A 15,634-nucleotide genomic window follows, 5' to 3' on the forward strand; every position below is an offset into this window, starting at 1 on the left:
TGCCCCGGTAAACGGGAGTAGAGGAGCCCGAGTACCTGACGCCTAGCCGGAGCCACAATCCTCGGGGTCTAAGCCCGGAACTATAGGGCGTATTAGCCATAGTTCAAAGACAGGGATCAACCGCGCCCTGCGTGGCCGGAGACTTCCCACATGCCGGATACCAAATAAATGTTATTTCTCTCTCTCTCTTGTCATGACTTGTCATTTCGATGCATTTGTGAATGAATGAAAACGTTTATTTCTCGTCTAAAGCGAGGGGGGCTGGGAATAAAGGCACAGATGCCTGACACAGGTCCTCAGCCCCCTTTGTCAGTGTCAGCCGATTCTGCCATTAGCGATATTCAGTAATGTATCAAGTCATCAATCAGAGCAGTACTCAAGTAATCAGTTATCAGGAAATCAATCAAAGCAAAGGTTTAATTCTTTATTCTCCGCAAAGTACTGTGGTAGTTTACCATAAAGGATTGTGGGTAAAGCAGACTGCTCATATTTTACCCAATTTTGTGTTGCAAGGTGGCACCAGTGCGCCTGTTGACTGAGCCGCGGGCACAAGGGAGAACTGACGCAGGCAAAGTTTTATTGCTTTCTTTAACTGGCTAAGTGTTGATTCCACAAACTTTTTACAGCCATGCTTTCTTGGGCTAGCTGGAGGAAAAAAAACATCCGTGAGCAACGGCCGGCTAACATTATCGGTAAAAAGTATCATCAAGGGTATGTATCAGCGCTCCGGAACGTACGCGCTGTGGGGACAACGCTTAAGAAATAGGAATGGTTTGAAGTGTTACACTGAAGTGAATGTGCGTACCTCGGGTCACCGCTCTCGTATCGATCTAATCTAACATTCGGAAAGAATGAGTCTGGTGTCCAAGTACAACAAATTGCAGTATATCATAGTGACCACAAAGCAATGGTTACCATGGTGACAAATAAAGAGAGAAAAGACGACAACAACGGCATTATGTGTATGTGTATTTAGTCAAATAATATGGGAAATCACCATATATAACTCAATATAGTTATAAACACACACAGCTTCGCTTGTCTTTCATCTTGACATTGTGGTGGCGCACTGAATTTTCTTCTGGCTGGTTTTCTGTTGGCAGCCAAATGCGCACAAAGAAGCGACCATAGTGCCGCTGATTGCAGTTTTAGGTGGCTTACCAGCTATCAAGTTACTTAGAACTTCAAATAAAATAGGGAGAAGGGGTTACATGCCGGTTATACATCTCGCCTGTGAGGTGCGCTGTAGTGGGAGAAGCGTCAGATTAAGTTTGCCCATCAGGGGTCTTTAACGTTCCCCAAATGTTGGCACATAGACGCTATCGCTTTTCGTCTCCATCAGAAAAACGACTGCCGCGGCTGGAATCGAGCCCGCGTTCTTGGGCTCAGCAGCAAAACGCCTTAATCCTTGATCCACCACGGTGGGTTTAGTTGAAATTTCAACCAAATAAAGGCTGTAAATTGATTAAACACGACATTTCGGTAAGAAAACAACCATGAAACTCTGAAAGGGGGCAGATTCTGATCCTAGCTCCGTAACCGCAGCAGTAGGACGATGGGGATGGACGCCTAAGTCGAAATTCCAATCGTACCAAGTGGTCGGAATAAACGCTATACAACAAAAAAAATAGTTAAGACAGCTGGGGCGACGTCTCAATATTAGTGTGTAAATTGCATTCATAATCATCATCATTCACAGATTATTCGTGTCCACTACAGGGCAAAGGCCTTTCCCAGAGATTTTCGACCACTCCGATCCCGGGGTTTTCAAGTCCATTTTTTGCCCCCAGATATTAGTGTTTCATTCCTCCATCTGGTCTTGGCTGTTCTTCTAATTCTTTTGCCATCTCTCGGAATTCACTCCGTTAACCTTGTGGTCCGTCGGTTGTGTGTCATTCGCATCACATGGCCTTCCAAATCCCTCTTTTTAAGCTTAATTTAACTAGAATGACTTACACCCGAATGTGTTGCCCAATCCATAACGCGGTCTTTTTATGAATAAGTGTTAACCCCATAATTCTTCGTTGCATGGCTCGTTGGGCAGACCTAAGTTTTCTTTCAAGGTACCTAGTGAGACCCGAAGTTTCTGCACCATATGTCATTACCGTAAGCATACATTGGTTCTTCTTTATAGCCACACGGGAAGCTTACTGCCCATGATTTCTGAATACTTCCCAAATGCAGCCCAGCCTATGTAAATTCTGAGCTTACTTTTCTTCTCATTGCTAGGATCGGCACTGACAACTTGCCCAAGGTAGTTATATTCACTCACGTCTTCAAGAATTCCGCTGCCTACCTTGAAGGTGCATTTATTTGCATGATATTTTGACATTACTTTCCATGTTCATGTGTTTGTTCTTAACCCTGCATCGAACATGAGAAATAAATTTCACTAAGCATCTCTTACCATTTCTGCTCGGACCGATTCATGAAGACAATAGCAGTCGTTTTAGGTACGATGGCTGCTTAAACTATACACAGAAGCCTTAAAACCGGGGATATGGCTAACGCTCAAAGAAACATTTTAAGGTATTTTTACGCGCAAAAATGCACTGCCAAAGAACGAAGTATTTATACAAAGCCAAGTCTCCTGAGTATGTCACACGTGAATTATTATAAAAATTTATTACCGACATTTTTTTTACTTTGAAGCCTGGATGTAGGGTTGGTGCCACACTAGGATGTGCCAAATTCATCTAATCAGCAAATACGTGCACTAGATACGACCACTTTAGACTAGTTCTTATACAGGTACATTAATTGAGATACTTTGGGGCTAATTTTGCCCTCGTTTGGTGCTCCGTTTACTGAGAAAAACCTTCAATGAAATTATTCATGTCCAGCACATACGACCAGTCTTCTAGCAGTTAAATTATTTAGTGCGTGAAGCCGAGCATTCTGCCGAGCAGATCTTTCTGTCGAGTTTCAACTTACCTGCACAAATATCGCCTTCCTGACCACATTGGAATTTCCTGACAAGCCTTCACCAACAGCGGTGTACCGGAAACTTTGTGTGGTGCATTTCTTGCAAATAAGTGCAACCACGGTCTTGGTTGAAAACAAAGCACGTTTCTTTTTCGTTGCAGATTGAGGAACCAAGCAGGTACATGTCCAGGGCGAGGACCCGAGGATACTATTTCACTTCACGGAACTAAACTCGGCTATACTCGTGAGCGTATTCACGCTCAAGTCGCCGCGTTCAACGGACAATCGGTATGCTTCACGAGGTTGAAAGAGTTATCTGCAAGACGGTAAGGATAGGCAGTGTTACCAACGATCGCGGTGTAACGAGCTTACGTGATCACACTCGGCCCTTTTCGGGTGGCCAAAAACTGCAAGGCGCCTTCGGTAGGGTGTAAGCACGCTTATGATCCACGCATCTTTAGCGCGATAACGAAGCTATCCACTTGTGTTTTCTGGCGTAATTGGTACACCTAAATCGGCTTATTTGGAGAGCGCGGCTATCACAGGGCGATAAGACATCTGACCGTTAAAATGCGGGCCTACGTGTAGACAGTGAACAAACTACACTCCACCAGCTCTACTCTGTCCCGGCGAAGCGTTATCAACAGCCGCGTATCTGCTTGCTTCATTGCAAATGACTTTGAAAGACGCTCCTGCCGCCTCTTCCGAGTAGCTCCTTTTACGCTCAACGCTCCCGCCCCTCACGCTCTTCTCATCCCCTCTGGCCTCTTATGAAAATTTCAATGAACATCTGATCAATAGAATTCGACATTCCCGCCTTCGCACGGCTCGCGCGCCATTTGTTGGGACAGCGCACATCTTTTTTTACGTTTTGAGTTTTGTTCTGCGTGGAACAAAACCAGCTACAGCTCTGTTCTTTTTCGCATGACATTAGTATCCGATGGCCCGGTTATCGGCTTGGTGAATTTTTTATAAATTCATCCCGTTTTTTTATTTTAGCAAAGCTATGTGCGACGTATGCACGTAAAATTGGCTAAACACCCGGTAATATGGAGCTTAGGTTACAAAAACTACCGCCAAGCTATTTGGTATTAGGCACAAAAATATAGATTCACGTGATACGTATACTCTAAAACTCAATAAGGAAATTAAGGCAAGCGAACTAAATACGTATTTTTCGTTTAAATTACCCTTAATACCACACGGCTGTCCACTTACGTTGAGTCAAATGTCAGTGAAAGGCGTACGTTGAAGTGAAGAACATTACACTAAATTTTTTGTCCATTTCCTTTCATCGATTTTTACTACAATTGAGCTGCTGTTTTAACGTTAACTCGCGAACGGTACTTTGCGTAATAATTTTCACGACCATCACACTCGACATGCTATCGTCTGCTGATACGTCGCACGTGTTTTATGCATACTCTGGCCACAGCAGTAGAAGGCCCTGTTTATCGGTTGTCTGATGTGGTAATTACAGCTACACGCCACACCTGTTAATGGAAAACCATACTGATGACGCACATTCGCTCATTCCTCAAGCTCTTACTTGATCAGCGCGGTAATAAACAAAACCACCACTTCGCTTTTTCAAGTGAACCTACTATTGGCTCGCTTGTATGATGTTTCATGGTTGGTGCACACGAAAAAAGAAAAGCCGAAGTCTCTTCCAGCTGCGCCGGTGACTTATGAGGAACATTCTAGAAGCGCAGAGGGGGCTCGCGTGCACCGCCGGTTCTCCCTGTCGTAAGTTCAGGCTCGTCACGCGGATGGGAAGACCGCGCATCGTCCGCTCGGTGGAGGAACAGGTCCCTTTCGAGGAGCAACGCCGACAATGCGTTCGCTGACGATTGCCGAAACAGGTGCACCCACGAGAAGCTTCGCGTACTCCCATTTTCTCGACAGGGGAAGGGCTATAAATTCTTTACTTTTTTTTGTTTGGGATCACTTACCACAGTCTTAGTATAGGAACTATAGAGGGTTGCAGCACGTGGGATCTTTGTAATGGAGAGGCAAGTCTACCCCCTTGGGATGCTGTCACACAAAACCAAAAAACTGGGATTTTATTGCTACTCGATCGTAAAAACAAAACATAAAACGTAATACGTTAGCAGATGGGGCTAGATGGAATGTGGTCATGATGGCCAGCAAAATATAAACACAAGACGAGAAGAGTAGGGACGACACAGGCACTATCTTAAAACTGAAAGTTTATTAGGAAAACACGGACTACTTAGACATAAAAAGGGGGGCAGTTATTAGCCATACCGCCCAAATTGAAAACACCGCAATAAAGCCACCAAATTTCATCTGAAGTAATCTCCTACAAACACGAGCTGCCTAGGAAATACACTTCCGCATCTGTCAATGCAATTGAATGATGGCCCACGTACGTGTCTTCATTTTTATTTCCCGGGTGCGCTGGCTCTTGTGCTTCATCACAATAACCATTTGATTGAGCTCGGGGCCGCAGCCGCACTGGTGGCAATGGAGTGAAAGGTGTGACGGCGCCCCCAGTTCGGATAGCTAGCGTGCTCTCTTTAAGCGGTGATTAGGCACCGTCCCGTCCCGTTTGGTCTAAATACGTGCCACTGCATGATAAAGCGACGGAGTATATCACGCCGCATTCGCAGTCGGGTGAAAGTGTAGAGTGCTTTAAAGAGAACTTGTCACCACCAGTAGCTCCTCTTCCTTCCTGCAACCCTTCTGTCAATACTCGCGCACATGATTCTGCGCTTCCTGGCCGCGCGGAAGATAACGTTCACGTTTTAATGACCAGCGATAGTTTTCAAATGGCGCGAGGCAGAACGCGGATAGAGAATAACTGCGATTTTTCTTCGCCCATCTGATAGCATTGCCCCCGTATTCAGTTTATCATTTGTCCTCGCTTCAGCCATTTGAACAGTCGCTGCAGCACACACGAAGAGCCGTGCGCGGGAACCCAGATACTTCCAATCTATCAACTTGGCGCGAAAAACTTTCGCGCACGATATGCGAACAGGTCTTCTTTAGCGCTGAGCAAAGGCACGACGTGGCCAACACGTTCTTGACAATCTCGGAGTGGGCCGAGTGGAAACTTAGAAGGGGCTGGACCCGGGGGAATACGACCAGCAAACATGATTGCTTTGGAATCGTAGCGAAAGTTCACGGAGAATTGAAGCACATTGTCCCTTGGAACTTACACGTAAAGGTAGAAACCTTTGCCCCTCTCCTTAAACAGCTTGAAAACCGAATAAAATGCGTTAGATCTATAAACACCAAATACTTATTCAATATCCAAATAAATATAAATACAAATCTTGTTTTACGGCTGGGTCAACTTCCCAAAATAAAATGTTGCTTAGTGCTGGTGCCACTATTGAACCTATGCACGCCCCGATATCTGCACAGAGACCACAACCGGCTGTTGTGATTGCGACCTGCACATAGTAGCTGGCGCCATCAGGAGGCAGCGCGCGAAAAAATTCAAAATTTCAAATTTCAAATTTGAAGGCTTTACACGCCGCAGCTACACGTGAGCTATGAGGCACGATGGCTCCGGAGGCGTGCTTTAGCAAACATAGCCATTACAGTGAACTAGAATGTCTTGATCCAGTGGCGCGAACGGGAGCGCTCTGCAGCGTTCGGCTGAAGCAAAGCGCGTCTACCGCCGCCAGGGGCGCCACTGCGCCTTCTCCGAAAACGGTACCGCGGTTGAACGGGCCGTTGCTTGGGGCGCTCGCCAGCTATTGCCGCTGCCGTTTTTTAGGGTGGTACCGTAATTAAGTAATTAACCTTTATGGAAGAAAGATGCTCACTTTTGTTGTCCCTGTACCTTTCTAGGAACGTTTTGTTGCTTATCAGACCCGTTTGAGCCATTGGGCAACGGCTACAAAGTAGCGCTTTGTCGTCTGCTAGCGGCGCAGATGATGCGAGCGGATGTGCGATGCGTTGGCGGCGCGCGGTCGGACAGACTCTCCATCTGTTTATGGTCGAGGCCAGCCTTTCATTTTCTGCGTGTTTTACGTTTCCGTGATGTTCCCCTACAGAAGCAAGAGGTATGCAATCGTCAGTAAAATAGTTATTGCGAGTGCTGTCGAATAGAGGTTGGACAGGCCGGGTAGCCGCGATGTCAAAACGAAGGACGGACACCTATTCCTTTGCTCCGGGTTGTCACAGTACGTGGTTACCCAGGTGCTCCCAAGGCGTCTTTGTTCGCCGCTCCCCTGGACGATGAACTGCGCAAAAAGTGGGAACAAAATTTGGTAAGACTGGACAAACTCTTGACCATATCTTCAGCCGTCGGTGAGCGCCACTTTGAGCCCGAGTGCATATTGCGGGATTACATCCACGTAATAAACGGCTGTGAAGTGCGACTTGCACGCGAGAAGCTGTCACTGGCTCCAGGTGCTGTACGTATATCCTGCCTACTATGCGTCGAATTCTGTACGGAGCATGCACGCGGAAGCCGCAAAGGAAAAGGCGGGCAACAACAAGAGTTTCAGTTTCGGCAGCAAGCAAGAAGCCACGACAAAGCTGAAGAGCGAAAAAGATGAGGCGCGCGCCAGCCACACCACGAGGCTTCTCTCTCCGCAGGGCTCATCAAATGAAGGCGCAAGTTCGGTGGAATGGGATGCTTTCACAATGAGCCATCTTCAAGAAATCAAGCTTCCTTGAAAGCTCTGGTGCCGGCTAAATTTTGCCGACGATCGAAACGTTCTTTTCGCTACCACATCGATACGAAGAGAAGAAAAGCTATACATTTTTCACGAGAAATCCGTGCTCTTCTATCGACATGGCGACAAAGTGTCGGCGCAAACATTTTTTCGCGGTGTGTTATGCGGAAGCGGTGAAATAGATTCCCTAGCTGTTGCGAACAGTGTGCTGCAAGAAGCTGACAGCCGTTCGGCCTGCGAAGGGGCCATCACGGCTACGGGGTTTAGTGATGTATTGCAAGTGCTAACGCCGCCTTCAGCCCTAAGTGCCTGGGGAAGTTTCCTCTGAAGGTAATTTGTTCATTGCAAACTTTGCTGCTGAAAAAATCAGCCGGGTGCTACTGGACGCGTGAATACTGGGTATAATTTGCTTCTCTAGAGGCAAATTCACGAGTAGGTTCATGCCGGGACTTTATTACAGTAAATTCAAAAAAGTAAATCCATTCGTAAAGAATTAAGCATAGCAGTTGTCCGCCGGCAACACATTGAACGCGTACGCTCGTATCGATCGTCTGCGCAGGTAGCAGACGTCACCAAACAACTCGATTTATAGCCGTTTCCCAACCGCTCAAACGGGCAGATTTGCAACAAAACATTCATAGCAAGGTACGGGGATGCCAGACGCGAGTTGCCTTTTTTTTTGTAAAGGTTAATTACTGCCCTACATCGGAACAACGACAGCCACAAGTACAGCGACAGCCACGGCGGCGGCTCTCGTAGAGGGCGCAGCAGCGCCACCTGGTGTTTTCTACACAGAAGAGCACGCCCCTTCCTCGCCGTTCGCGCCACTATATCATTCTAGTTCACTATAATAGCCATGTAAGGCTTCCCCGTCAAAACAGCTCCTCATTTAGGCGCACCGTAAAGCCCACAGCAGGTTTGCTCTCCCCTCAGGGTGGATCTGCACTAAGTGCAACGGACCGAGAAAAAGACGATATAACAACGGCTGCAGGCCAGGCACGCGCGTATTATAGCTGACGAATAGAAGACTTCAAAGGACGACGAACGGTGAGGATCGAATGCAGCGCAACCCGGTTCCGGGCGCCGGAAAGGGCTAAAAAAGCCAAAGAAGCAAAAACAAATTTGTGTACGGAATCACCGAGCATGGGCAGATAGTTGCCTACAAAGCCGGTGGTATTGACTGGCCAAACAAAACAACCGCGGGTCGTAGTAGATCTCGGAAGCTCTACAGGAATACAAAACCAGTTCTGTTCGTTGCCCGACGCCACTTAATGAGTTGCGTGAAGGACACTATCATTAAGGACACAAAGTTGGTTTAGAAACAGTGCCGGTGTACTAGGTATGTTTGTATGAAGTAGTAGAATACCTAAGCCGCGCAAGTGAAACGTTAGCAGTAAGCAGAATAGGCTCCACCCGTACCCGGGAACGTATGCATGGCTTTTTCTGCTTCTGCGGGTGGTACACAAGTGACAGGTATATGTAAAACGTTCGAACGGGCAGCTGTGACAAAGATGAAACCAAAACGCACCGAACCGATGTAGTTATTTTGCAACAAAGCACCTCTGCAGCAATTTGTAACGTGTAGAAATGTGGCAGGTGGTGCAAAACCAGAATGTGTGTAAATGATTCTAAAACTTCTTGCATAAAAACAAATAAAATATTGATACGTGTTTATGAATTAGAATTGCGTATAATAATTAAATTATTATTAAGGGTAAAGTTTTAAAATGAAAATCCGAGGCCAGTTTACTACTTTCGTAATGGGCCCACTCGGATCTATTTCTTTGGGGCTGGTAAATTTCTAATTCGATGCTAACAAAAGATTATAGAGTAATACAGTAACAATTCCTTTCCGGCTTATGAAATACCCAAACAAATTTAAATTTGGGCTTCACGCGGCGTCAATACATGATGTAAGACGCAATGCGCGAATAAATTAGCCGACGAACCTCGGTTGTGAGACGACAGAAGTGCGCATTGACGTAAACGAAACAAACCCAAATACGTGTGTGGTTCCGCAAGAGTCCTTGCAGATATCACTTTAAATAAGCTGTATAGGTAACGCATTAACTTCCATGGGCATGTCTTCTCCAGCTCCCCCCATCAGTGCTTTGTATTCAGACCCCGCCCCTAGCGCAGCTTTTGGTCTGGCTTTTCATAACCGAACTTTCTGTAAAACATATTTTGCAAATTCTGAGATATAGAAGAGTAAGCAATCGAGATATGTTAGCCATGCATATTCTTATGAGCTCCCTCGTTATGGTATGGAAACATATGCAGCGGAATAATGTGTTTTTCATTGATTTTTCACGCTATTTGATTGCAGAGGAAGGGCTACCTCCTGGAATGGAAAGGGTGCTCCAGATGGGCCTGCACGCTCGAGCCAAAAAAAAACTTGAACAAGCAGTGTCTGCAGAGCTTCGAAGACCCAAGGATGCCTGAACGCAGGAGATTGCAGAGCGCAGCCGATGTGTTTCTATATGAAGTGCAAAAAAAAACTGCGCTTCAGACGGAGATCAAACGGAATTCTTTCGATTCCGTTTGACATAGACATCTTTCGTTGGGCATTTAAAGGTGCAGGCAGACTTCTCGAACATGGTTGGCTTCTTTGCGAGAAGGAAGATTTTCTTAACCTGCCTCTCCCGAATGATTGGTTCGTTTCAAGTAACGCACTTGGCGAGCAAATCCACATTCTGTTCCCATTGCGTGTGAAGGCGACGGTGCGGATAAGGAAAGCCCCAGGAAAACAAACCTTGGGATTTCCTGTGGAGCGAATGCACATATTCATGGTGACTGAAGCAAGGAGCTCTCCCTGAGCTTGTTGAACAGTTGAAACGGTGAACAGACAGAACAGTTGAAACGGTGAACAGACAGATACGAGGCCAAACTTTTCACGTTTGAGTTACCCAAGAAAGAAAAACCAGCCACCTCTCTCGGAAAGCGAACGAATACACGCTTGCTGTAGGCTACGCCCGTGTATTTATATAATTACGATCGCCGTATGAAGCTGCTGTGTTCTCTTCTCCAAGCTTTGCTGTAGGCGCCTTGAAAATGTCATATGCTCAACATAAAGGTGAGCGCTTCCTTTTATGCCAGAAAATAAAAGTAAAAATGGCCTAATAGCTTAGTGTTTCTCTTGCGTAGTTAAAATGGAGTGGGCATCTTACGGCCAATTTATTGGTACTGACTGCCGTTAGGCTCCTGACATTCGGGTTTGGTAATTTACTACACAAAACTATACTGCCGAGAACAACGCCGATCTGATTTTTGTGCTTATGTTTTGGTGCTAGCTCCTGGCCGCGCCCAGCTATCTGTTTTGTGTTAAAGGGACACTGAAGTGAATTTGTCAAGCTCCCGTTTTTGCTTGCACTGCGTAGACTGGCTCAAATTAGCACACTTTTCATCGTTTATCCGGTTGACAAATCGGTAATTATTTTACAAAGCGCGAAAGAAGAAAAACTACCATGCGCGGTTTGCGGCGGCCGCACCAACTAAGGCTGTGACGTTGGGAGGAGGGGCGCCGTGATTGGACGATGCCCAAGGTTAGCAATCACACAAGTTTCGGTTTCGGTTCTGTAAAACATAACCAATGGCGTTGTTGGATGGGCATTCTCAATATCTCAGTAATCATCGTACCGCGCTTCTGCCATGTTGTCGGCTGTAAAATGCACAAGATAAGCCTCCCAGGACGGCTTGTAGTCGTAGCATTCACTAGCCGAGACCTACGCAGTGCATGAACGCCCTCCGCGTACCCGCAGACGCCCAAATGTCATGCGCTTTTCCCCCATATTTGGAGCTTGCCTCCCTCATGCCTGTATCGTAAAAAGCGTGTTCGCACCAGGCCAAGGGTCTGTTCATTCTGGCCTGTGCCCACTGCCTGCAAGCAGTCGGTGCTTATGGCAACAGCACCCCAACGAGAACTCGCTAGCGCGCCAGTGCCAGCCTGCGCGCGTTTTGTGAACTAGTTCGTGTAGCCATGAACATTGCGGCCCAAAAAAAGGTGAACTCAATATAGAAAACATCGGCGGAAAACAAAAAAGTTAACTTACAAAAAAAAAAGCACGCACCCGCGGGGATTCGAACTCGTGACTTGCAAAACATTTGCGGTGACACACCCAGCGACCCAGACCACTGAGCCACGAAGCCGGACGCGAATGCCCTGCTAATATAGGGTATATATTGTACAACCGGTTTACACTGTGGGAATCGTGGAGAACCGCGACCTGCGATCCCGAGCCAGCGCGCGCTTCGGGAGAGACGCTTGTGCGCTGGAACCGGTCCGGCGCTCCGCTGGTTCGTCGGCGTCCCCCGAGAGATGGCGCCACCGATGTGTGCGGGGATAGGCGCGCGGGCGCGGGCGGCGCGAGCGTGCGCGCACGGGAGAAGGGAAGTCTCGTCGGAGACCCGGTCGGGACGAGATCGGCGGAACATGGCGGCGGTGATGGATACTTGTGTCTCAGGTGGGAGCTTTGTTTGTCGAGCGCCGTGAGTGCCTGCCTCCCGTTCGCGGTCACGACCCGGACGGCGTGATTCGTGAACGCCGTCGAGCCCTGTGATCGCATGCTTTGGGATTCCCCAAATAAACGGCTGTGCTTCGGCACTACTGTCTACTGTGTTCTCGTATCGGCGAACCTCGCTGGGCTGCCGTAGCCATGGGAGCCCGCGTGGTTGACACGCCGGGAGCTAGCGTGGTGGCTTACGCCAGGACTGGCTAAGTCGCCCCGAGGAACCCCTCACACATATATCCCACATGGCGCCCGAACGTGGGGCTCGTATTCGGACGAATTCGAGGTTGCTAGCTCTCCGAGAAATGCGTTGCTGCAGTCGTAGCCCGCTACCCTTTGTCCGGAAGACTTCGGACGAAACGCCTCGCGCCAGTCGGTTGCAGGCAGACAGTTATGATGCCCGATACAGCCGTGACGGCAAATGCGTAAACCTTCCTACACGCACCAGGCGGTGAGTCAGTAGGATACCTCCGAGCACCGCAGTCGCGGCCCGCTTGCGAGACGGGAGGTGCGTAGGCCTTGTTCCAACATGGCGGCGGGTCGCCTTCCTCGTAGCGCCGTCCCCGCGCCGTCGCGCCGGCGGCGCCGGTTGAAGTTTCCCCCAGACGCGGCGGACACTACCGAGCGAGGGTGCGGTGTTTGGGAGTTCGCAAGCCGCACGATGAGCCCGCCGCTACTGCGCTTTGAGTCCGAGGCGGAGTGTTAGCCGATTTGACGCCTGACAAAGAGCGAGGGGGATCGCTGAAGAATCAGTCTCCTCTCGCTGCGGGGGGAAGCGGGAGCAATGGGACCGTTGTCTCCGCGCTTCCGGAGTGCGTGCGTCTCGATGCCGTGAATACTCCGCTCGAGATTGCGTTTAGGCAGTAAGAGCTTCGCGCGGCTCGGCAGCGGGCTCGTTGGTCGCGAGAGATCGCCAGTCTTAGTAAGAGACGGACTCTCAGGCGACCTATACCGGTGATTTGCGCCCGTAAGCCGCTGGTATTGCGGTTGGCGCTGGCTCTACGGCAGCTTGTATTGCTGCGAGTGAGTTGCAGGAGCCCGCCTGCTTGATGCTGACGCTGCTTTGCCGACCAACGCACCAGGCCGAAATAGCTCGGACGGGCGTTTCGATGCCGACAACCCGTAATAGTCAGGCGAGCTGCCTCCAGGCGGGGGTGGCGGCTGGAGCACAGTTGGCGGACTCGTGATTCCGCGAGCAAGCGAACGTGCAAGGGGGAGTCCTCTCGGGCATCTTTGTTACCCTATTTGGCGAGATCGTCGATAAGGTTTCCGGCCAGTCACAGGAGATTGCGGAGTCCCGCTGCTCCCCACGTCAAGTTTGGGAATCGTTTAAAGTGGACGGTGAGAGCGAGACCTGCAAACGGATACAACCGGGAGCCACGCCAATCACCACTGCCACGGACAGCGAGGATGGCCTGCTGAACCACCGGCGGGGCCGAGCGCGGCCCGCGAAGCTACCGCCAGTTGCTGCTCCGGCCTGCCGGGCGGCAGCCAACCGTTCGGGAGGACCTGCGGCCGAAGCGGCCACGGAACCCAGGAGGCGGCGGGATCTGGCGCCTACGCGAGCGGCGCGAGCCTTCGGGCAGCCGCAGTGGGCGCGGCCGTTCCCGTTGCCGCCTCGAGCTGGGAGTGGGGGTCGCATCATGGCGCGACCCCGGCGTTCGTCGGCTGCGGCTGCAGGCTACCCCCGGGCCTGCCAACCTGCTGTGCTGCCCAACCGCGAGAGACTTGGAACCATTGCAATGTGTTTGCGGGTTTGTGAGGCGAGCATCGCGACGGCGGCATCGTGTGGCGAACTTTGTTGTGGAGTGGCGTTCGGTGGCTGTTTTGCTGACTTGAGACGTGACGAGTGTGGTGCACCGTGGCGTCACTCGAGCTCAAGTGGCGTCCAGTTTTAGGGGGGAGGAGTGTGGGAATCGTGGAGAACCGCGACCTGCGATCCCGAGCCAGCGCGCACTTCGGGAGAGACGCTTGTGCGCTGGAACCGGTCCGGCGCTCCGCTGGTTCGTCGGCGTCCCCCGAGAGATGGCGCCACCGATGTGTGCGGGGATAGGCGCGCGGGCGCGGGCGGCGCGAGCGTGCGCGCACGGGAGAAGGGAAGTCTCGTCGGAGACCCGGTCGGGACGAGATCGGCGGAACATGGCGGCGGTGATGGATACTTGTGTCTCAGGTGGGAGCTTTGTTTGTCGCGCGCCGTGAGTGCCTGCCTCCCGTTCGCGGTCACGACCCGGACGGCGTGATTCGTGAACGCCGTCGAGCCCTGTGCTCGCATGCTTTGGGATTCCCCAAATAAACGGCTGTGCTTCGGCACTACTGTCTACTGTGTTCTCGTATCGGCGAACCTCGCTGGGCTGCCGTAGGCATGGGAGCCCGCGTGGTTGACACGCCGGGAGCTAGCGTGGTGGCTTACGCCAAGACTGGCTAAGTCGCCCCGAGGAACCCCTCATATATCCCACAACACTTTTATTTAGTTTTGGCATTTCAAGCAGCTTAGGTGACTATTTGTTGTACTGCGATCGTGCAGTAAGCATCGCCCGAGTTTCCACAGTAGCTCACGTCTAGCAATTGCATCTCGTAGACGGAAAAGCGTTTGCAGATGCGTAGTCGTGCTGCTGGCCGCTGTGCTTGTTCGCCCAGCGCAAAAAAGTGCTTCCCGCGCCCTAGTTTTACGCTGTACGGTAAAAATATCAGTTGATTTTATTTCCTTAGTACCTATATTGACTTAGCTGACTCTTCTCCCGCCTTCAAGAGGCCTTATATTTTCCTACTGGCGTACCAGTCAGCGAAGCGTCGCATGTGCGCTTGTGCAGCGCTTGTGTGAAGCGACCTTTACTTGGAGGTAGATACAGTGTACAAACAAACCAAGTAAAGAAAGGCACATTCTTCCATTCACAAACGTGTCCTGGCTTCGTTTCAACTAAGCGAACGAATTGCGACCAAGCAATTTTTTTTTTAACCTCCTTGATTGTGACGACCTGCCGGCGGCCGGCCGACGAAACGCTGGGCCGACTGACTCTGTCGGCCGGGGAGCCGTGCAGTAGCGCAGCCGTGGCGCAGCCAATTGCGAGCTCATCCCCTCCTGACGTCACACGAAAACGCCACAGAAAATGGGCGAGCGTAAAGAGAGGAGGACAGCATTTTCGAATTAGTTTTTCTACTAAATAAAATCGCGTAAACGCGCATAGAGTGGTCGAAACATGGCCTGGGGACTCCGGACTACAATTTGCGCTAGTAATCCCGCAATGTTTACAAATCACTTCAGTGTCCCTTTAAGTGAAGCGCGGGTACGCCACTTTTGTACGCCACTCCTTTTGTACGCCACACCGGCAATCTTATTTTGAAAGGAAACATGTGTTGCTTGTGGTCGCTATACTTGAAGCTTCTCGTTTAATCTATAGTGTTCTCGGTCTTAACCGACGTTTGCGGAAAGGAGCACCTATCGATAAAATCGGGCTGAACATACGCCTTGACATTCAATTCGCCGACGCTCGACTGTGCATGCCACTTTGTTCACTGTCGACATTTGTGTTTCTTTTTTTGATTTATTAG

The 15,634-nt window shown here is 49.8% G+C and overlaps 1 long non-coding RNA gene across 4 annotated transcripts in view; it reads left to right on the plus strand.

The window, feature by feature from the left end:
* Positions 1–10,907, plus strand: part of LOC144157596 (uncharacterized) — a 34,067-nt gene extending 23,160 nt beyond the window's left edge. For 2 of the 4 annotated variants that reach the window (XR_013319791.1, XR_013319792.1), the window contains exons 3-4: positions 3,087–3,251; positions 9,907–10,907. This is a non-coding gene — a long non-coding RNA (uncharacterized LOC144157596). The remainder of the gene's footprint in view (positions 1–3,086; positions 3,252–9,906) is intronic. The other 2 variants (XR_013319795.1, XR_013319794.1) reach the window with 2 other exon arrangements.
* The last annotated feature ends 4,727 nt before the right edge of the window (positions 10,908–15,634 follow it).

The sequence above is a fragment of the Haemaphysalis longicornis genome, unplaced genomic scaffold (genome assembly GCF_048455015.1).
Source record: "Haemaphysalis longicornis isolate Haplotype H1 unplaced genomic scaffold, Haemaphysalis longicornis Haplotype H1 scaffold_10, whole genome shotgun sequence".
NCBI classification, from domain to species: domain Eukaryota; kingdom Metazoa; phylum Arthropoda; class Arachnida; order Ixodida; family Ixodidae; genus Haemaphysalis; species Haemaphysalis longicornis.